Source organism: Drosophila virilis, unplaced genomic scaffold, assembly GCF_030788295.1.
Source record: "Drosophila virilis strain 15010-1051.87 unplaced genomic scaffold, Dvir_AGI_RSII-ME tig00001127, whole genome shotgun sequence".
In the NCBI taxonomy this organism is placed as follows: Eukaryota; Metazoa; Arthropoda; class Insecta; order Diptera; family Drosophilidae; genus Drosophila; species Drosophila virilis.
In genome coordinates this window covers 20858-45007 of record NW_027212826.1, presented here as the reverse complement: position 1 = coordinate 45007, position 24150 = coordinate 20858, and the positions used below count along the sequence as shown (strand labels likewise).

The 24150-nt window shown below is 43.7% G+C and overlaps 1 non-coding gene and 1 pseudogene across 1 annotated transcript; both read right to left on the bottom strand.

Moving 5' to 3' along the window:
• Positions 1 to 776: 776 nt before the first annotated feature.
• On the bottom strand, positions 777 to 11083 carry LOC116652285 (tyrosine-protein phosphatase 10D-like; annotated as a pseudogene).
• TRNAG-GCC (transfer RNA glycine (anticodon GCC)) lies at positions 9415 to 9485 on the bottom strand. The gene has a single exon. It is a non-coding gene; the product is annotated as a tRNA-Gly (tRNA).
• Positions 11084 to 24150: the final 13067 nt, after the last annotated feature.

Genomic DNA, 24150 nt, shown 5'->3' with positions numbered 1-24150 from the left:
ACCCACCCCGACGCCGACGCCGACGCCGACCCCGAAGCTGCTCGTGAGGGGCGCTGTGATCGTCTGAATAATTGCGGCGTTCGCGTCGTCAATGGCCTCCGCCTCGCCTGTTGCAGCTGCAGCTGCAGATGATCCTCGATGGTGGCCACGATCGCGCCATGCTCCCCAGCTGAGCATTGCGCCTGTCCCACACCACAAGAATGTGTATTTGTGTGCGCGTGTTAGAAGAAATTCGCATTTGGGTAGTCATGTTTTCGCACCAGCACCAAAAGTTAAGAAATAACAAAAAAAAAAAAAAAAAAAAAAAAACAATTCCAGTCGAGTGCCACCGACTGCGCCATGCTCTGCTCACAGACGGCAGTTAACACGACCGCCCGATACCCTGCAGCCAGCCTTGACAAACATCTCTCTCAAATATTTCATTTCAATCATTAAGCGAGAGAGAGAGAGAGAAGTGTTCAATGTGGCCTAGCTCTGCTAAACATATCGATAACTTTGTTATGGGGTCTTCAATATCGATAACTTGAGCATATCGATTACTTTCCCAAGGGGGAAGCTCCATTCAGGTCCACACCTCTTCCTCATAACTCCTCTAACTCTTGCCTCATCTACTTATTAAAACTATCGATATTTATCGATAAATATCCAGTAATCGATTTATCGGTTATCGATTTTGAGATAATGAGCGCTAGAGTAATCAAATGTGCCAAGTGGGACCACGATGTTTTCACTTCTGGCCAACCTTCGTTGCGCGAGTACAGGGTATCTAGCGGTCGTGCACTTTCGGCTGTGGCACTCTTACATTTTTCATTTTGTGAACAGAGCATGGCATAGTTCGAATCACAAATGCTGTACAGCATTTGTGGGTTAGTGTTAAAACGAGGCGTTCGCAACGAGCAGCCCAGCACCAGGCAACAAGATGGATCCGGTGTGGGATCGGTTCACCTACCTTCAAAGCCCTCGTTGTCGTCCATGACTCGGGCGGGTCCGACAATGTTCTCCTTGCCCTCGAGCACCGCCAGCAGGCACTGGTGTATGCAAATGTATTGCTGCTCCGTTTGCACCATCCAAACGCGCTCTGCGGGAGAGAGAGAGAAAGGATTTAGAGCTGGGTAGAAAGTTTGACCTGGAATTGGGAATTTACCCTTGCGCATGGCATAGACTATGCCGAAAATGTCCACATAGTCGGACGTATTGATCTGCTGCAGAATGCGATCCAATGTGATGAAGGTGCCCGATCTGCCAACGCCAGCGCTGCAGTGCACCAGAATGGGACGCTGCTCGGCACCGATGCGATCCCGGAACGCGCGCACGAAACGCACCAGCGTCTGCGGAGGATTCGGTACGCCGAAATCGGGCCAAGTGATGAAATGGAAGTGACGCAATATGCGCTGCTCACTGCCCTATAATCGAGAGCGAGAGAGAGAGAGAGAGAGAGGGGAGGAGTAAGTCAGGCAGTTGGATGGGGAAAAAGTACAAGGGACTTACCCGGCACAACATGAACTCGGTCATGACCCAGTCAGCGTAGTGGCTGTCGTTGAGTATTTGCACCTTGATATCACCGTAGAACACGGGCACCGTATCGTTGGGCCAGTATTGGTCGCACTTCTCGCGTCCCTTCTCGAAGCAGCGTGTCAGCATAACAATCGCCCGCGAGTTGCTCTCCCAGCACATGCGCCAGAAGTCGTCGCGCGTGGAATGCAGCGGTCCCTGGGTGACAATGAATTCGCGTGGCGAATTGTGGCCGGGCACATAGTTGGCATTGATATAGTCGGATCCCTCGTCATCGTCGACGGGCTGCAGCTTGAAGCGCGAGTGATCGTAGGGTAGAATGTTGGTGAAGCGATTCTTGGGCCGATTGCAGGGCAGGTCGGCGAACGTGCACGGCTGATCCCGGCCGACATGCTTCAGTTCCTCGAACTCCTCGCTGAAACGAAAGTCCGAGTCGGCGGACATCAGGCGATAATGTTCCGCAAAGTTCTTAATCAAAGGCCGATTCTGTTCGATGACGCTGTCCGGCAGGGACATGTTATCATTGGCACGCGAGTCCTTGGTGGTCTTGCGGCAATTGTTGCGGCGTCGCTTGTAGAAAACCAACGTGACCAGCAGCACCAGGATTATGGTCATCGGCACCGTAATGGCCACAATCAGCGAGGTATTGTCTTGATCTGCAAAGAGCATTGAAGCCAAGAAGTTAGCTAAAGGTACACATCAAATGGAATAATTGCATGGCTTTTGCCGGACGACAGCTTACCCGGCGAGCTCAGCAGTTCTACGACAAAGGATCATAGAACATGCAACAGGCAAGACTAGATTATAACAGAATGGAATTAAAAAACACGCAGCTCAGTTAGTTTTGAGTGTAAGCTTAAACTAAATTTCGATTGGGTCTAACGCAATGAACCAAGTGCGGTTTGATCCTTTCCACAAGCTGAACGACTAGGCTAACCTCTAGCTTCTATCATCGTTGAGACGACCCATGTCCCTGACAATGAGGCTATTTTCCAACTGTCTTAAAGTTCCATTCATATGCTTGGAATTTTTTCCATACTACATACCCCGTGCTTTTAATCCCTACTTCCATCGAAACAGATTTGCCGCAAAGATAGAATCTATGCTCTGTAGAATTTTCCATGTGTATGATGTCTCCTCGCTGTTCAAGTGTTGACCCCACATAGGAAAAGGTTACTACCGTACAAATTCCGTTTCATAGATCTGCGTTGTAGCTGGGGATTGATCATCAATCAGTTAGTCTGTCAGTCAGTCAATCAACCCTTAATGAAAAACTCTTAGGAACGTCTCAGCTTATAACTTCCATGAATCTCAAGCTGAGCTACTTGCATGAATTGACCTAGTCGAGCTACTCCATATTCCTTAAGGATCTTCCCACTCACGGGTTTGTAGCTGGTCAGTCAGTCAATCTATCGCTAATGTAACCCTCTTGGGAACGTCTCAGCTAATAAGCTACTTCCGTGAATTGACCTAGTCGACCTACTGATTATTCCTTAAGGGACTTGTCCACTCACCGGTTTGTATGGGAAACTGTAGGCCGTGTCGGTGAACTTGTCGGGTCCGGTGAAGGCGCGCACCTTGACGCGATAGGTGGTGCCGGATTTGAGGGGTCCATTGCAGTAAGCCGATTTTTGTGATTGTCACAGTTCTCGGTGCCGATGGTAAAGTCCTCAACGGAAACGGTTCTCGAACGGGTAATACGGATCGATGGCCTGGTAGGGCAACCAGACGCTATACGACTGTACATCCAGCCAGCTGGGCATTTCCAAGCCGGAGGCATTCTTGGCATCGTCCTCGGCCACAATAATCGTGTACATGCGCACCTGTCCGTTCTGGTCCGAGGAAGTAGTTCTTCCGGAAGCGTATCTGTATCGTCGACGAGCTGCGGTACACCTCGGTGGGCACCACCTGTGTGGCGGGTCGCGGCGGCGCCAATATGGGCATCGTTTGCTTATATTCCCGCTCCGGCCGTAGCCAATCGCGGTCTTGGCCTGTATCTTGAACACATACGTCTCGCCGGGCTTCAAGTTCTTGATGACGCCAAACGATTCCTCGGAATCAAAGTCCTGCATGCCCGCATCCGTTGCATTATTGATGTTCACATACGCAATCGAGAACTGTCGAATGACGCCGTTAGCCTCGCTGGAAGGCAGCGACCACTCAAAGTTAATCTCGCTGGGCTGCACATCCATCGGATGGAAGCGTTCCACGCGCACCCGGCACCGCCTCGTTGGTGGTAAAGCTGGCCGAGAGCGGCGCACTGCTGCGCAGCACCGAGGACTCCGTGCCGGAGCGTACGACCACCGTGAACGTGTAATTGCGATGCGGACGCAGATCGCTGATCGTGATCTCGTTGCGTGTGGTCATGTTCTGGGCGAGCAGATTGTCGGCCGTCAGATAGGCGATATCGAAGTCATTGTACTCGCCCTTGGGCAGATCCCAGCGCAGCGAGGATTTCCGTGTCCGTGATATTCGTTGCGTGCAGCTGGGTGATGGGCTCCGGATAGAGGCGATCCTGTCGCTGAATCGGCCAAACTGGCGACGCCGCCGCTCACCGTCCCACACGGTTATGTTGTAGAGGCGGCCCGGTATCAGGCCGGTGAAGGTCACCTTGCGGTCCGTATCGTTGGCCAGCTTCTCCTTTTCCTTGATCTCCGCATCGCCCAGCGAGAAGCGATAGATATCGAACTTGGACGATGACTGCGGCGTCGGCGTATAGCTCAGCGTTATCGTATCCCGTTCGTCCTCCTTCTCGCCATTGGCCACCACCACGTCGGACTGGATGAGTGGCATGGTGCGCGGATAGAGGCTCGTTATGCCCGACAGTATGCCGTACGAGGTCGTCTGTATCGAATTTGTACTGTACACCCGGCATCAGATCCCGATCAGCACACGGACTGTAGATAAATCATCAGCTGTGTGGGAGGGAGGAGAGAGAGAGAGGGTTACTAAGAGCATAAGGCTACAAATAAATTTCTTAGTTAAACATTCCGGAGGTTCGTTCCTTATCTACTCTCCTCTTTACTTCCCTTACTTCCTCTCTCTGGAAATCAATTACTTTCTTGGTTCTAGACCTTAATTTTAATCAGGGGTAGTTCCTTCTCCTTAAAACCTTGGCCGAGACTAGGCTCATTTGGCTTTTAGCTTATTCCTTTTTTAAAAACGTGCCTGAATTCTATTTTATTCTAGACTCTCTTTACGACTAGCGTTTATTTTCTCAAGAGCTGCGTCTACTTTCCTCTCGCACATCAAGTGAAGTCCACTTCTTTGATGAAAACCTGATTTATCCTTCTTTCGCTTAGTCCTAATTGAAAGAATTTGGGACTAAGGCTTCCAGTTTCAGAGCTTGAATTAAGTTTTGTAAGACTTCTTCCTTTCCTCTTATTCAATCCTGATTCTTATACTGAGATACTTATAATTAATTTCATGGAGTTATTCCTGTATTACTCTCTTTTTAAAGGTTTCTTTCATAAGAACCTGTGCTATTTTTCCTTTATGCATGCCGATTTAAACTACGTCATTTTCTTTTTTCCCACCTTAGATTTTACTTGTCTTTCCCATCACTTCGACTGAGTAAGACATTGCCTAGGCTAGCCTACATCTTACTTCGCTATTGCCGAACCTTTGTTCTTGGAATAATATCCTTTAAATAAACTTTACTGCCTTTGTTAACTTAACTCTCTTAACTCTTCGTTTGGGAACCTGTCTTTTCGGTCCCCGACTTACCCGACTTGTTCTCCGAGACGTTTTTGGTTTGCACGCGCGTCGGATTGTCGCTGGGCCACCATTTTAGGATGTAGGATTCGACACGACCCTCCGGCTTGGGCCACTCTAGCGTGATGTTTCGCGAATCGACGAGCTGTATAATGTTGGAAACCGGGTTCGGTGGCACGGTTGTGTTCACCTCCTGCGGATTGGGACTCTCGACGCCGAAGCTGACCGTGTTGACCTGTATGGTGTACTTCTCGCCCTTGGTCATGTCCGTGATGTCGGCCTCCGTGGAGCGTACGCTGGGCAGGCGCACCCATTGCTGTTCGCTGTCTGTGCGATAGCGTATGGAATATTCCGTAAACTCGCCGCTCTCCGGCGGCGACCAATGGACCAGCACCGAGTTGCTGCGCACCGTTTCGATGGTCATGTTGCGCGGGCGGATTGGGAACTGAAAGTGTAGGAATCGTATTAGCTGGGAGCCATAGCCAGAGTATGCGATACTTACAGACTGCCTGGAAGTAGGCGTGCGGCTCGCTGCGCAGCTCGTGACTCACGGCGAAAAACCTTGAGCTCGTAACCGGCGCCCGGCTGCAGGTTCTTGATGACCAGACGTGACTCCTTGGTGATGAGGGTGCGCACCTCGCTGGTGCCGTTGCGCGAGTAGAGCACCTCGTACTGTTCCTGCTTAGAGTTGACATCGCTCTTCCAGCTGATATTGAGGCCCATGGCGTATGCTCTTCAGATCCTCAATGATGGGCGACGAGGGACGCGTCACCACAAAGATGCTCGTCTCGTTCGATTCCATTTTCTTGGAGACGGCCTGCACGGACAGCGAATAGTTGCGGCCCGGCAAGAGGCTCTCCAGCGTGAATCGAGTCCGATCTGTGGTCAGGGTGCTCGTGTCGCCATTGAATGTCTCCAGCTCGTGGTAGCTAGAGGAAGAGGGCAAGGATTTGTAGTCGAGCTTGAAGGATTTATAGGGTTCTTTCCTGTGCTACTTACACAATGCGATACTCGTCCTGTGTTGCTGGCGCATCCGCCTCCCAGGTTATGATCATCGTGTTGGTCTTGTCATCATTGAAGCTACGCAAATTGCGAACGGGCAGCGGACGCAGTGTGACATCGCCTGTGGCGGGCCAGGAGGTCACCTTGCCGGACACGGTCTTCACAATCACATTGAACGTCTTGCCCGGCTCGGCGATGTCACGGAAATCAAAGTAGGCAATCGGTTCGTTGCTGCGCGCGACTGTCGACTGGCGACGTGTGGTCGCGACCGAGACCTGATACTTGTCAAACTCGGAGACGCCCTTGGGCGCCTCCCACAGTACCCGGAACGAGTTGGACGTTATGAAGTCCTTGTCGAAGGTCACGTTCAGCGGACGCAACGGCACCGTTCGATATTGTGCGGTCGTCGGCAGCGATATCTCATCCTCGGACATGGTCTGCACGGATATATTGTAGGCACGTCCCGGCACAAGTCCCTTGAACGCCGCCTGCGCCGGACCCGGCGGCTCGCCCTCCTTCTCCACATACAGCACACTGTCATTGGCATCGGGCGGCTCTATCGACACCTTGTAATGGGTGTATATACCCGCCGGATACGGCGGCTGCCACAGCACCAAGAGCGTTGTCTCATTCCGAAACCACACAATGAATTTGCCCGGCGTATTCGGCTCTGCGAAGCACAATCATCAGAGGAAGGAAGGGGGAACAGAGCGAGAGAACAAAGTTGAAAGTTTCTTTGTGTTAGCTGATTTGACAGTCGACATTTTTTTTGCTATATACAAATACGTGAGTATATACCCAGATATATGTATACAATATATATATGCAGGTGTGTGTGAAATGCAAGCAAATGCGCTTAGTTCAAGCTGAATGCCTTGGTCTATTCCTCACATGCACCTTGGTTAGAGCTCGAGTTAAATGTTTCTATGGAAATTAGTTTTCCTTAGTTAGTAGTATGTTAGTATATATATATATGTATGTATGGGTATTTCGGGAAGTTATATACAATGATAAACAGCTAGAAACAAAAATGTATACTTGGTAATGGTTGAAATTTAATTTGGAGAACTTGGTTTATAAACCCAACTCGATAACTATAAGAGCTAGATAGACCAAACTTGTTTAGTGTATATAGATTAAGAATATTTCATAAAACTGTCAAGGTTGCCAGCAAATGAGATAAGAACACTCGTCTTAAGATCTATAGCCTTGGGCTTTGGTATATATGCTTTTTAGCTGACCATATTTATGTCTAGAAAATTTCATTAAAATCGGACTGTAAATACCGAAGTTACGCGAGGACAACCTTGCCAGAAATAGCATAAAGTTGTAAGGTTAGCTAGAATTCTTGGCGTTGGGCTTAGAGTATCTCCGGTTACGACTGACTAATAGGTAATATTATAGTCAGATGCGAGTTCAAAAAGTTCTACTCTAAATAATACTCTTTAACTTTATTTGAGCTTGACTTAAGCACACATCAGCTAAGCCTCATGTCTGCGTGAAGCGCAGCCAACTTAACAACGCATAAAATGTGATTAAGTGCTGCCAGATCGCCAGAAGCAGACCACTGTGCAAATGCCAGCCAGCATTTGGTGTGTGCAGCAAATTTCTGTGTAGTTGCACTTTGTTGCGGTCTGCCAACTGAGGGAGATGAAGGGTATGGAGGGAGGGTAGTGGGAGTGCAATTTGGGGCTAGTGAAATGAATTTGGCTCGTTGCCAGCGGTCAGTTTTGAGGGGCGGCTTTTGGGTGCTAGGTCAGGGTTGTTTTCAGACCATTGAAAAGGGAATTCGGGCTAGCTTTGAGGTTAGTTTGTAAACGAAAAACAAAATGGGAAAAAAAGGGAAAATCTAAAACTACGCATGCAGCTCTATTTAAGCGAGGCAACCGGAATGTGTGCACATTACATTACATTACCTCTCAAGATTTTTATGTCCAGCAATTCTTTATGCCGCGTCCTTCGACCTTTGTGTTTTATTTAGTTTAGTTTTTAGTTAAAATTACGAGTAAAAGCACAAGAGTTATTTAATATGTTCGGGTAGAGAGTAAAAGAATAAGATATTGTTGTTGTTTTAGTCAAGTTTAGGCACCAACACCACACAGAAAACAATTGAATGGAATCAAAGTGTTTGAGTTTTACGTACTTGTCGTGAAATTGCGACTCGTATAGGCCACAGACTCCTTGCCATCGTATATGGTATAGGCCTGGACCTGGTATGTGGCGCCCGGCGTTAACTCCTTGACACTGTGCTGGAATGTATTGTCGTTGACCTGAAAGGTGCGGTTATAGCTGCTCGATGCCTCCGATAGGCCCAGCACCTTTATCTTGAATGCCGTATAGCTGCCCTGTGTGGGCGGTGACCAAAGTATTATCGCGTTTTTGCCGCTGCGCACCTGCACGGACAAGTTCGAGGGCGGATCGGGCGCTGCAACAAGTTAAATAAATATATTAATTAAGAAAAAATAAAAAAAATAATTATATAAGTATTTGGTAGAACCAGGCATCGAACTCGCACGTTTCGTTTACCATGCAAACATTCTAATCCTAAGCAAACGTTGTTTATTGTGAATAGTTCACAATATTCAAGCAAAACTCAACTGCTGCTATAGCTGCTGCTGCTGCGCTGCTACTGCGCTGCCGCCGCTGTCTGTTGTCTATTTTTAGCTACACCAAAGTTAAGCGGCCTCACTCTCTCTCGCCGATGCTCTCTTTTTTTTTTTCTTTTTTTTTTTTTGGTGTTTTGTTTTTGCTACTGCTGCTGCGCAACTGGTTTTTGTTTTTGTGCGTTGCAATTTTTCACTTTCTACTTTTGACAGCTACATTTTTATTGGCTGCCGTGAAGAGAGGCAGATCGGACGAGGGAGGGAGAGAGAGTGTGTGTGTGTTTTGTAGATAATAATTTTAATTCGAGTTAACGGCATTTCAATTATTGAAATTAAGCTATATTAATGTTTAGTAAATAATTTTATTACTCATTAATTTTAGCTACGAGCCCTTTTTGCTGCGCCCGCTTTGCGTTAAGGGAAAACTCAGGTGCGTGCTTAGGTGGCCAATTTTATGTGTGCGTGTGTTACACGCACACCTCTGGGGTATTTATTAATTTGAACAGTGGTCAGAATTACTCATCAAGCATTTAAAGTAAAAAAAATAACAAAAAAAAAACAAATTAAACAAAAAATTTGTTTATGCATCGGCCGGGAATCGAACCCGGGCCGCCCGCGTGGCAGGCGAGCATTCTACCACTGAACCACCGATGCTTCATGCATCAAACATCCTAGATGGCAGCTACATGAAAGCTCAATGCGTTCACTTATGCTCTGGCTAGCATTAAATCAAAAATTGTTGGCAGAGTAAAAAAAAAGCTTGTTAACATTTTGATTTATGACTTGTTCACAAATTCTCAACCAATAAAAGCTGACATATTAATTAATCGACAGCAGCAGATGGAAAAAATAGAAAAAAAAAAAAACGTTTGTCAAGTTGGTTTCTCGTTTTCAGGTAAAAACTCCCGAGCTAGCATCTATTTTAAAATTGCTCTGGCAAGCTTTGCCACCTTGTTCGACTTACCTGTCGTTATGGTCACCGTCCAGGTGAGCCAATCGTGATGCGTAAAGTTTGTATAGTAGAGCCAGAAATTGTATTTGGTGCCGGGCAGCGCGCGCGAGAACTGAATCTCATCGCCAATGTCCCTTGAGGCGATTGTTGTGTTCGGCTCCGGATAGCCAAAGGGCGGACTATAGTCCAGACGATACGAGGCGCCATCGTCCAGGCCGGGATTGTTCGGTATGCTTATGGCCAGGTCGGCGCCATGCGCGTGCTGCAATAGAAGAAGAAATTGTTAGCTACTCTGTTCATAAAAAACTGTTTGGCCTGACTGACTGACTGACGGATTGACTGACTGACTGATTGGTTATCAACGAGTTAGGGTCCTGCAATTTCTACTATAGATACCTTGCGAGATGAAGGTGCGCGCTATGACGGGGTTGTATATATTTGTGTGCAAGTTTGCTTGTATACCTGCAATTCATACATACACACATACATACATACACACACACATACATACATACACACATACATACATACACACACACATACATACATACATACATACATACATACATACATACATACATACATACATACATGTATACATACATACATACATGCATACATACATACATACATTCATACAAACACAAAAAAACAACAACAAAAAAAAGCATAAAAGCTGAAAAACTGCCGGGCCTACTTGAATTCTTGAGAATCGAGGAGGAGAGCACTTGGCAAAAATTCGTTTTATTTAAATTTGCAGCACAGCGACGAATCAGCTTGGTCTGCATTTGGCCTTAGGAAACAAACATGCGCGCATGTATACATAGGTGCATGCATACATGCATGCATGCACACATGCATGCATGCACTAACACACACATGCATACAGATGAATCGAATGGGAATCAGACTAATGAGCCTGGCCAAGAACTAATGAGTCAGGCAATATGTTTAGGGTTCGAACCCGCGAGTAGCATGTGTGTATTTCCAGGGAATGCGAGTACCCGACAAAAGTGTTTGGTTAGTTTTGACTAGGCTGTAAGTTTTGCACTATCTCATGTACTTTTTTATATAAATAAGTAGTTGCAATTATTTGGAGTGGGGCTGCAGCTAATGGTTCCCCCAGCCCCCCCTCCCCCTCTGCAGCCAGCAACCAACGCGAAGGACCTGCTCCGCGCGCAAAAAGTGCAATGACATTCGCGAGAGGCAAACAAAAGTTACAACTGACAATAAAATGGCGCATGAAGAGGACAATGATGATAATGATGAGTATGATGATGATGATGATGATGATGGGCATGATGATGATGGGCAAGAGTATGTCCTTGTTGTTGTTCTTTGGCTGGTGGCAGACGCCAAATATTAACACCGCAAACAATGTGAAAAACACAAAAATGGAAAAAAAAAAATGGAAAATGCTGAACAAAAAAAATAATGATAAACAAATAATAATGAATGGCAGACAATTCCCCTCCCTCTCCCTACCCTTCCTGGCCACCCACAGGCACACACACAGACACAGGCACATTCAAAAAGGGTTGAGTAGGAGCGCAATAAGTGTTGGAAAACGTGCAGGCGACAGAGCTGTAGGGTAGAGAGCCCTGATTGCGCACTACAAAAGCTGTAATTAAAATGTTTTTGTTATTCGCAGAAAATATTTGATTGGACACGCACGTGACAGTCGCATGTTTTTGGCAATGTAATGAATACAAAATCAATTTGTTGCATACTTTTTGAGCCAAGTCGTAAACAAGAAATGAAAACAAAAAAAAAATCCTGCTTTACGTGACGGAAAATAGTTGTGAAAAGTTCGTTGCAAACAAGCAAAATAATTAATAAATGAAATCAACCAGTTGCGATCAAAGTTAAAAACATGTTTTTTGGTGGCAAGCAGTTTTTGCTGTGACAAAAAATCAATTGCCTGAAAATGTATTTTTCCCAGTGGCAACTGTACTTTAATTATTTCAGTCTTTTGCCGAACACATTTCAAGAGTTTTCTCTCAGTCATAGAAAGTGTAAAGACCGCATTAAGTTGGCTGTGCTTGCCTTCTGTACAGGCATGTTAAGTTGGCTGCGCTTGCCTACTTGACAGGCATGTTAAGTTGGCTGCACTCGATGTATTCATAGACAGCAATATGTGGGCTGAGCTTCAACTTTTAACATGTATGTTAAGTTGTCTGCACTCGATCGCCTCCCAATAAAGTGAAGTTCTGATTATTTGTCCTGCATGTTAAGTTGGCTGTACTTAATATACCTGATGATTTAAGATAACCGTTTAGCTGGCTCGCTCTTTTATTTCATAATGAAGCTAAATTGGCTTGAGCTCTGATTAATTGACACTCATGTTAAGTTGGCAGCGATCGATCGTTTAATAAAATTTAGCTGCAGCTCGGAATAATTGACACCCACATTAAGTTGGCTGCACTTGAAGAGCATTAAGTTGTCTGCACTCGATCGCCACACAATAAAGTGAAGTTGGCTGCAGTTCTGATTATTTGACAAGCACATTCAATTAACATGCAGCTCAGCGAATAGGCCATTAAATTCTACGTAAGGCAGGAGTTTATTAAATGGGCGTAACATCAACAAAGTAATGTTCATTTAATTGTACATTTCAAGCGAATGTGCTGTAAAAGTCAACAATTTATACAAACGTAATGCCCCGGCTTCGTTTAAATAACAACAACAACAACAACAACAACAACAACAACAACAACAACAATAAATGCGAGCATACTATAATTTATGTAAATAGCTGTCCCTGCTCGGGCGCCAGTAAAAAAGGCAGCGAATTAAATTTGTTGAATTGAATTATTGCTACACAGCAATTTAATCAAATGAACAAATGTGTGGGCGTTGGGCGTGGTCGCAAAACATAAACTAACGGCAAAGTGGTAAAACACACACACACACACAGTGAAAGAGAGGGAGAGGGAGAGAGAGAGACGCATAAATATGCGCAAAATGGCCGTAAAAAAAAAAAAATATATGAAAAACGAACGAACGGCGAATAAAATTGCTGACAAAATGGCGCACAAAATGGCGTCAAGTAACGGAAGTTTCAACGCAAACAGACCAACATAAATAAAGGGTGGGGGGGGAGGAGAACGTGCTGAAATGATTGATAAGTGAAAAAGCCCAAAAAGGCAAAATGCAAATAAAATTCTGACATCGTGGCTTGAAATTCATTCGAAATGCAAAATAGTTGGCAACAAAAAGTTGTCTGCCTGCACTTATGCTTATCATAATAAATGACGCATAGGCTTTTGAAGTGGCAGCACGCGTGGTTCGTGCGGCATTTGTCAACACTTGTCATTTTACAGACAAGTGGCAACGCCAATTGAGTAGTTGGCCTCGCATCGAGCTCGGCTTTGTTGCTGTTGTGCTTGCGAATCTTCTTTCAATTCCATTTTGTGCCGCATTCGTGAACGTTTTACTGTCAGCCCAGCTAATTAAACTCTGTGTAGATCACAATAGCGTGCCAAATCTGCCAGTTTGTCCAGACTGAAATATTCTATATAGACATATATTGCTTAAAACTTGCCCATCCCTCTAACTCGGTCAAATCTCATCGGATTTTCATGAAGTTTGGCTTTTTGTTCATGGTTCGGCCTCTAGATAAATTTGGCAACTAAATCTGGCAACATTATTTTTGGTCCAAATTCATGTCAAAATAGTATACTACTATCCTACTAATCTCAAATAAACTACATAGGTAGAAATATTCCACCCTCATAACTTGGTCAAATCGCATTCGATTTTCAAAACTCCTGTAAAAATGATGCCCTATAATTGACATACATAGATTAAAATATTTAAAAAATTTTCGAAATCAGATTTCGCCCTTGTTTTGTTGTCGTTAGCCGAAGGTGTAGGGTATTCCCTAGTCGGGCATACCTGCCGCAGCACTTTTACTTTTTGTTTTGTCTTCTTTTCGTTTTCAAACAGTTTTTTTTTTCGAGCTTCACGCTTGACATGCTTATCGCAAGCTTATTCCCAGGCACTTTGCTGTGACGCCCCCCCTCTCGCCGCTTGCCGTTCCCGTTACGCCATGCCAGTGCTTGGGCCGGGCAGTCAGTCAATCAGTCAGTCAGTCAGTCAATCAGCGAGGTAATTGCTTACTTTGCGCACACACAACTCATGCATATGAATTGCGGGCATTCCCCAATGTGATTATTCTCCATTTTCTTTTTCCCTCTTCCCTTTTCTCTTTCTCTTTCTCTTCGTTTCAGTTTTTGCGCGTCTGTCGCCACATAATCAATTGCTTTGTTACACTTTTTTTTTATTGTTATTGTTATTATTATTTTCGCTGCGGCGACGCGAGTTTTTCTACATTTTTGAGTAACAAGTTTTTGTTGTTGTTGTTGTTGTTGCTGGGCGGCAAATTTAATTGCAATTTAAGCGAAGCTTTCGCTACATTTTACACGCACACACACACACACACACACGCACACGCACACGCAGAGACAGTCCATAAGTGGGCAAAGAAAAAGTAGAAACGAGCTGAAATGAAATGTTGCTCAGCTACAACAACAACAACAACAACAACAACAGCTGCAAATGTAACTCTGCTGTAAAACGGCACTTGCTACTTCCCCCCTACCCCTCTACCACACTCTCTCGCTCTCTCTCTCTCTCTCTCTCGCTCTCACTCGTACGCACACCCTCTCACGCTCGCATCCCAGCTGATTGCATAATTGATGCGTTTCTTTTGCTTTGCTTTTGCGCCGTTTCGTTTCGTGTCTCGCCTTTGGGCATTGCATGATGCGCGCTTTTGGGCCGCGCTGCGGCTGCGCAGTCGGCGTCAGTCGGCGTCAGCCTAATTATCATTAGCTAATAATGTTCATGCATGATAATTAGCGCGCGCTGGCAACGCATTATGCAATTGTGACTCTGCAAAAGCAAAAGCAAAAACACAAAAACAATAACAAAACGGTTCTCAGCAAAAGCTTCAAAATTTATGCTGCTGCACTCTTCACACGCATTGTGCTCTCTGCTTGAGCATGTTTCGCAATTGGCCAGACAGCCAGACGGCGGGAGATCTCTGACGCTGTTTCAATGAGACATGGCATACCTATTTCAACGTTGCCAGACAGTCAGACATCTCTGGCACTCTTGATATGAGCATATATATGTTGCCCTTGTCAGATAGTCAAAGATCTCTGGCAGACCTGATATGATTTATATGTTGACTTTGTCAGACAGAGTCTGAATATCTGACAGTCTCGATATAAGCATACATATGTCAGACATCTCTGGCACTCTTAATATAATACATATGTTGCCTTTTTCAGACCGAGCGAGAATATCTGGCAGTCTCGATATGAGCATGTCAGACAGTCAGACATCACTGGCACTCTCGATATGAGCATACATATGTTGCCATTGCCAGACAGTCAGACATCTCTGGCACTCCGGATATGATACATATGTTGCCTTTGACAGACAGAGTCAGAATATATGGCAGTCTTTATATGAGCATACATATTTTGCCATTGCCAGACAGTCAGACATCTCTGGCACTCTTGATATGATACATATGTTGCAATTGCTAGACGAACAGACATCCCTGACATTATAAATATGCTGCCTTTGTCAGACAGAGCCAGATATCTCTGGCAGTCTTAAGCATACATTTTTGCCAGATAACCGAAAATGTCTGACGCATGCATATTTTGTCATGCCATATAAAAAGCGTGCATATTTTGCTATAGCTATACATCTGACAATCTCTGGCACTATTCATGGAAGCTGCCAGATAGGCAGACATCTCTGGCATACATTCCTGCCCTCTGCCAGTCAGCCGACAATGTCTGACACTCTGTCCATTTTGACATTGCCAGATAGCTGGAAATCTCTGAGTGGATTCTTATTGGAATTCGATATGCTTGAAGCTAGTCCAACTGGAGCGTGGCTCTACATGAACTAAAATCAAGTTTTGCAAAATAAAATCAAGAAAAAATAAACACAAAATAAATAATTAATAACAATTAACAATAACAATAAAGCGGCAACCTTCGCTTTTGGTTTTCGCTTTGGCTTTGGCTTTGAATCGATCAGGGTCAGTGCGAAATTAGTCGAGTAGCAGAGACAGAGAGGGGCACGGGAGAGAGAAAGATAGGGAGAGAGAGAGAGCGAGGGAGAAAGATATAGATAGTGATGGAGAGAGAGAGAGAGACAGAGAGAGAGAGAGAGAGAGATAAAGATTTAGATAGAGATTGAGGATAGGGAGAGATAGAAAGATGTAGATAGATATAGAGAGAAAGAGATAGATAGAAAAAGATAGCGATAGAGATAAACAGAGAGAGAGAGAGAGAGAGCGAGAGAGAGAGATAGAGACAGAGAGGGAGATAGATGTACAGAGAGATAGGGACAGAGACTTTGCGAAAGAGTGAGCCAATGGCTATGGGGCTTCTAACAATTCCACCCACATGAATGGAATATAAGTGGAAAAGCCTATTTTTTTAAACATCGAGCATAGATTTTCAAAATTTTTACGAAAAAAAAGGAGAAACAGAAAACCTTAACAACATTATTTAAGACTCAAAAAAAAAAAAAACAAAATAAAGACAAAACTTCTTATCTAGCATTTAGCTTGTCTGGAAATGTTTGTTCTCCTCGCAGATGTCACTTATAAAGTATTTCAAATATTGTTTCATGAGACTTATCTGCAATTCACATTAGTTTGTGTTCATTTCAAGCTTGACTGGCCGCAAATATTTGGCATTTCCCAGATGATGTTGCATTCGAGTACAAACATATATAAATGAATATTCATGCGTATTTTGTGGGTACTCGTTTTGGCCAGCATCAGCATCAGCTGCGGGCGGCAGATAGCCAAGGCAAACAGGGCGAATCAACAGATAAACAAACGTATCTCAGCGTAGCAAATAAACAACAACTGTCCAAGCAACAACATTGGCCAAACATTATTTGAATAATTAAACAGCCGAGCCGAGCGAATCTCCCACTCAACCATCCACAAAAGACAACACAACAATGTCAGAGGAAAAAGCTCGCTGTTTAAGCCAAGTAAAAAAAGACAACCGTTTTGTGCTCGACTTAAAGCTCTTAATTGCTGAGCTTTAAACATTTCACATTTGAGACTAAAGCTCTGATTCTGCTTTAAACTAAAGTAACATATTTAATCAAATAATTTCTCTTATTTCTGTAAGACAAAGCTTTGCTTTGTGTATTAAAGCTTTAAGTGGTTGAGCTTAAAGCTCTGCCATGAGCTCAGCTTTAAAATAAATTTGCACCTTTTAGCGACTAATTTCTGAAATGCATATTCTGTATATAACACGTAAAGCTCGGCAAGGAAGCTAGCAAAAGTCGTTGAGCTTTAAGCTATAAATAAATAAAATATACTTGAGATAGGGAACAAAGTTTTTGGCTAGTTACTTAGTCATTATGAAATAAATAAACGTAATTCTGCACTCTCAAGGCTTCTGATTGTGTAGCTTAAAGCTCTGAAACCAAGACATGTCTGGTAGGAAAATTAATGTATATAGATTTCAGAGAGTAATTCATCTCATCCATAAAGCTCTTGAAGAAATAGCTTAAAGCTAATTTCTGGCAAAGTGTAAACAAATTGCAACTAGATAAGTTAAGCAACATGCCCAAAAAAGTAGGCTACATGATTTTTTGCGATGCGCAAACAGAATTCAACAAGATAGAAAGCAAAAGCCCAACTGATTGAGCATAAGAACTTAACCTAAATGTGAAATAGAGACAAAAGAGCCAAGCAAACATTTACCAGGCAGAGCAACTTGTTTACAAAAAGTTGCAATCCGGAGCAGGCAAATGTTTACATAACGGCGCATTTGTGGGCCCTAGAAAGCAAAACAAACGGTAAAAACCTGCTGCCGTTTATCGATAACATTCGTATATCGAATATCAGTTGAAATGCAATTAAATATTTAACGAAACTAGCTGCTGATTACCGTTACGTAAACACGTATTTAAATGTTTACAATTAACATCTGTCAACTGGGATTTATGAGCTGCTTAACAGGTGTAAATTACTGGGTATCTTTTAGCCAGACATTTGTCATGAATAGCTGTGTAACCACTACGTTCGCTCTCTGCCTCGCTCTCTCACACTCTTGGTCGTCTGCTCTGTGCAAAAGCTCTAGCCTTCTCTTTCCCACTTGCAGCCACACTTGACTTTTCTATGGGACTCGCTGGGCTGGTACCTGACCAAAAGGCAAACGCGCAATTAGCATAAAGTGCCGGACAGCGAGACAGACAGAGACAGACGCAGCTAAATGCATTTGTGTGCATGCTTGTGCATGCTTGTGTGTGTGTGCGTGTGCCGTTGCTGTTGTTGCTAGTTTGAAAGTGTGAAAAGTTGGCTGCAAGTTTCAGGTTGACTGCCTTGACGATGATGATGACGATGATGATGATGACGTCAGCGAATGCAAAGCGCAGCGCATAATAAGTAACTGAGTGAGTGACTAACTTATTAAGTGAGTGCGCGAGCGAGTGAGTCAGTCTGTGTCTGCAAGTGCAGCTCGCAGACACACACCGCCGGCCATACAAATAGCGCAACTGTAATTTATTTAGTTTCGAATTAACACCAAGAACAACTCAAGCGCGATACTGGAGCCTAACTTTCACTATGGATAAAAAAAAAAGAAGAAGTAGAAAAGTAAACGAACATTTAGCTTGAGGCAAATATGAGTCAAGTATATATGTATAGCTGAGCCATACTCAAGTATATCAGAGCTCGACTCATGATATACACAAAATTTGGTAACTATTTTCTTGTTTCGTTACTATACATATGCACATGCATGTACATATATTTGTTTGACTACCTGCATTGCATGTCTGCCCGGCAGCACCCACACCCATGCACACACACACACACACGCGTAGCCAGACAGACGCAGGCAAAAACACGCACACAATACCCCACTCAATTTTATTAGCCCGCGCTTAATTTATGTTCATTTACTTAGTTATTGTCTCTCTTTCTATTGCTGTCGCTGCGCTGTTGTTTTTTTGTTTTTTTTTATTGTTTTTGTTGCTTTATGCCAATTCCCTTTCTCATGCCCAATTCGCCTTTCGGCAATTTGTATATTTGGCATGCGGTGCACGTCTCTCTGGTAACCCCCCTTCCACCCACCAGCTGGCCCGCGGCATTCTTCCAACACAACTGGACGAAGCATTGCATTGAGCCGCGCTTAGTTACGTTGAGCTCGTCTGTTAGGCTGCAGCGCTCTCGCTCTCGCTCTGTTGCTGCTCTCACGCGTTCGTTAAATCACTCTCAGCTAATGGCTTTGCGTGTTTGCGCGCGTGTGTGTGTGTGTGTGTGCGTGCGTGACAAGAATTGTTGCTTGTTGTTTGTTTATTTTGTTGTTGTCATAACAGCGCCTAGTTATCGCTTTAACAGCAGCAACAGCAGCAACAACAATTGCTTTAAAGACAACGACAACAACATGGCCCAACAACAGGAAGCTTTAATTCAAATCAAATTGCCTCACGCTCTCACGCTCTCGCGCTCTCTTATTGTGTGCGTGTGTGTGTGTGTGTGTGAGTTAGTTTGAGGCATTGCTTTAATTATTTAAAGCTCTGTCATAAATTGGCTCAATTTCAATTTGAATTTTGATTTATTATTGAAATGTAACAATAACAAATCAATTATCATAACAAATGACCATTTAACAATGGCCAAAAGATAAACTCGAGTTGTTGATATAACAAAACACCCACACACACACACACGCACACACGCACACACACACACACATATGCATAGACAGAGCAGAGGAAATGTCAAAGCAATTGCGGTATATCGAAAATTGCCTCAAGCAAAGGTTTGAAAGGTTCAGCCATAAAGCCTGTCACACAGGCAGCTGATAATACACTGCGCACAATTTGAGTGTTAATCTGAGAGTAAATACTGTAAAAAAAATAAAATAGCAAATTTAATAGAAGAGACATAACTAAATGAACAGAAAAAAAAACTAAATTAAATTTTAAGTCTTCATTCGAAGCACAAGGATTTAAAATCTAAAGCAACATTTCCTACTGTGCACAAATACAGGCACACACACACACACACACACACATACATATGTGTGCACAGTGGAGGGAAGACGGAGCCGAAGGCGTAGGGGAACTTGGAGATACGTTGACATGACTATACACTTAGACATTGTATAGTGGCAGCACATGCCAACAGGGTTCGAGGCAGGGGTCGGGGGTGGGGGTTGGGTCGCAATTTTGCAACGCAATTTGCAAAGTGTTGACAGCAGACGCATATTTTATGTATGTATGCGTGTGCGTGTGTGTGTGTGTGTGTGTGCTGCGAAACTTTGCAGTCAAAGTGGAGCAGAGCAGTAAGAGAATTTATTAGTTGCCTTTCACAGCAAATATTGTGACAAATAGGCATATAAAAGAAGCTTTTTCCGTGTGTGTGGAGAGTGGGAGAGCGGCTGAATGGGAGAGCGGGAGAGTGCAGCCTCCTTGCTGTAGACAGTGTTGCCAACTTTTGTTAGTTTTGGCTAGTTTCAGCCGAGGCAGGGAGACGCGAGATAGCAAATAAGAACGTTTTGGTCGCCTGCAACCGACTGCTCAATACACTGTTTGCGATCTTAACAGATGTGTGCAAATGATAACTCGCCTGTTGATGTGAATGTGTGAAATGAAAATACCCTCTACAATGGCTAGATTTGATGGCGGAGTTGCCAGCACTGTTAAGCTGAGCTAGCTTTGTGTGTGTGTGTGTGTGCGAAAAAGTTGCGACTTAAGTTTTATGCTGAATGCGTTCGCAGAACGAGATGCCATGCTGTTAATTGACATACATATACCCCCGCGCACCGCGCCCCTCGCCCCGCCGACCGCTCACATGACTGGAGAGAGATTTACTGTTGTGGCGTCGTCAAGTGTGCCATGTGCATTTGCATGCGTGTTTTAACATACACACATGCAAATATATATATGCATATATATATATATATGTATATGTTTATCGATGTGTGAAACAGGCGCGCGGCATGTTGCATACTTTTCAGCCGCTGCAACCACTTGACCCCACTTTTTCACGCGCTTAATCAGCAATTTGCATATTGTATTGTTTTATTTGAACATTTTTATCGCTTATCGTTTATCGATTATCGCTAGCAATTCACACATTGACAGTGAGATGTGTGTGTGTGTGTGTGTGAAGGGAGCGGGAGGTGGACGATTGAAGAGTGCGCCTTAAAAAGCGAAAAGGGTGGCAAAAAAAAAAATATATTTTCAATATATATTACTTTTCACTCGATTAATATCGATAAATCTCGACTTATCGACGATAAATCTTGACTTATCGATAAATAAATATCGGCTTAAATTATTTAAAAGAGCATAACTCGAGAACTATAAACGTCAGACGAGCCAAATTTGGTATGTAGGTTCCTTAGTTGTATTTACAGTTAAGGAACATTTCACTTTTTGGCTAGCTCCCGAAATTCCCCCTCAAAACGGGAAAAGCTCGAGGACTTTCAAGCGCTAGATGCACAGCATGCTCTTTGCTCTTTGCCTGTCAAGCTAATTAAGGCACAATCTTAGCATAGTCTAAGCACAGGGTATCTCTTGGTTCAACTGCTAGCTTAAATGCTTGGGACTTGTGCTCATAATTACAGGGTATTTTTGAGCTTTTAATGAGTGTCGCTGCCTTTGACAGCCAATTTCAGCCGCGTTAACTGTCTGTAGACACACATGTTTCTTCCTCTTCCCCTCCCTCTTTCTCTCTGCCTCTCTCCTTATGCTGTCTATATGCTTGGCCGTCTGTTGACTTTCCTGTCGCACTGTTGCCCCGTGCAAATTTGCCTGAATTATTGAACATTTCGCGCGCGCTCTTTTCCGGAAAAAAACAACGCAGACAAAACAAACTGAGCTCCATTTTCACACATTTTCAACGCGTTTCCCGCGGGCCCCGTTTGCCCTCGAGTAGTCGCTGGAATATACTTTTATTTGTTCTTGTTGTTTTTTTTTTTTTATGCCACCCGCCATTTAATTAAAGAGCTTGCAAAATGTTTATCGCATCAAATGATTTTTGCCAACGATTTGTTAATTGAAAATCAAATGTTGAATGCCAACAAAACGGGGCAGCAGAAGAGTTAAGTTTAAGGGGTATCGAAGGGGATTTAAAAGGTAGATTTGCTCGACTAGGAGATGCCCTGCACTGTGCTTCTTTTGCTCTTAAGCCTAGCCTTTCCCGAATAGCTTCGGCGCTTGAAGTCCGATTTTTCGGGCATATTATAACAAGAGGAGAAGAGGGTTTATTTTCTATAAAAAATATTTATGAGTTATATTTTCTATAAAGCATCAAGCACAAATAGAACAGATCTCTGTGTAGTTCTAGGTAATAACTTTTGCTGAATATTTTCCACTGAAAGCTTCAAGTTCTTAAACAGGAACTCGAGTTGTGGGCACGGCGCCAGGAAATGCCGAGTTTTGCCCGCAAATAAACCAAAGCTTTGGCACTGAAATGCATAAATTAAAGTCGAGGCCAAGAGATATGTGAGAGCGGGCAAAGGGGTGACAGGAGGGTGGGGAGGAGTGTCTCAAAGGGGAGCGGGGGGGAGCTCTGTAATGTGGTTTATGGTTTTTGTTGGAGTTCGAGCTGAAATTTGCATAAGGCTTGACAATAATAATAAAAATCGATACTCGTTAAAAGGCAAGGGGCGTGGCAGGAGGGGAATGCAGACCCCCCCCCCCCCCCTGGAACTCTCCCCTCTGGTACTCATAAAAGACATTTGCATTGAGCAAAGCTTGCGAAGAAAAAAATGGAAATTGAAAAATGATGAATGAAATTGAAATGAGCAGCGTCCATAAATGTCGCCGGCAAAATTGATGTCTGTGAAAAAAGGCTGAAAAATTCAAATGGCAGCAGAAGGCGAGCCACAAAAAAAAAAAAAAAATTAAATTCCCATTTGCCGACAAATATGAGCCATGCCCATGGCATAAAGTGTGCAAAATGGACTCCAAATAGACTTTGCATCTATTTATAATAAATAAAAAAATAATATAAATACAAATTGTTGCTAGCTTTAGTTTAGCAGGCACTTGAACTGCATGTTAAATATTTGCCAGGAGGATTAAAGTGCAGTGTGAACGCATTTTAAAGTATTTTATGGTATTTTTTAGCTTGCTTTAGCTTTACGGGCTCTAGAAGTGCATGTTAAATATTTGCCAGGAGGATTAAAGTGCAGTGTGAATGCATTTTATGTTATTTTGCAGAATCTGCGAATACCCTAAAATGTGCTGCCTGCAAATAAAGCTGGCTGTTAACTGACATGCACTTTGTAGGCGATCCGACGGTGCCCGACCAGGGACATTTGACTATTAATATCGAGCGCAACTGTACTGCCTGGGGGTCATATGAACACACAAAAATAAAACGAACTTCAAATTGTTTCTAGCTGAACGCTTGATTAACATGTAAATGATTGATGACTCGACTAGTTAAGAGAAAAAAAACCGAAATTCAATTAAGTGAAATGCGAATATGGCCAAAAGAGAGGGAAAGAGAGGGAGAGGGAGGGAGAGTACAGCAACAACAAGGCAACATTCGGTCTTAGCAAATGGCCAAGTTGGCTTCTGCTTTTGGCCTTTTGGCATTTAAACGCGTTTGGCTTTCTTCTGCTTTCGGCCTGCCCGCCTGTTCGCCTGTCTGATTGGCACTCAAATGTCAGTTAGGATTTCGTGTGGCTGTTGCCGTTGCTGAATTTATACCTCTTATCGCAATTACAGGGTATGCTGGTGCATTTGCTCGAGATTATATAAATCGAGAATATTCGATAAATATCGATAGGCAGCCTGAGCGTTTCGCATATAAATCGAAGCTTAGATCATTTAAAATTGTTCAATTGCTTCGCTCTTTGGCTTAAAATCGATAAATATCGATATTAAGTCTTGGATTTTCCAGCATAAATCGAAGTTTAGAAAATGTATGTTTGAAACCGATAAATATCGATATTATGCATACATTTCGATATAACTCGATATTTAGCCTGGGCTTTTTGAGCATAAGTCGGAGCTTAGAAAATTCATGATTGAAATCGATAATTATCGGTATTTAGCTCAGGCGTTTCGATCGATATATCTCAACAACTCGCTTAATCGATAAATATCGTTAATCAGCCTAAAATGTAAATGCCATATTCGGCTAAGAAAAAAAAATAGCGAAAGCTCGGAAGTGAAAGCACATTTGCTGCCAACGTTTACTACAGGGTATCGCCGCGTCGAGCACTTTAAGTTGTCGCATGCAAATTGTTATGGACTGTTATTTTAGCCCGGCCAAAACTAATTAAGCCAATGCTCAGAGCCGAATTGGACTTTGATGAACTGTTCGCATGTGCGAGGTCGTCGGGA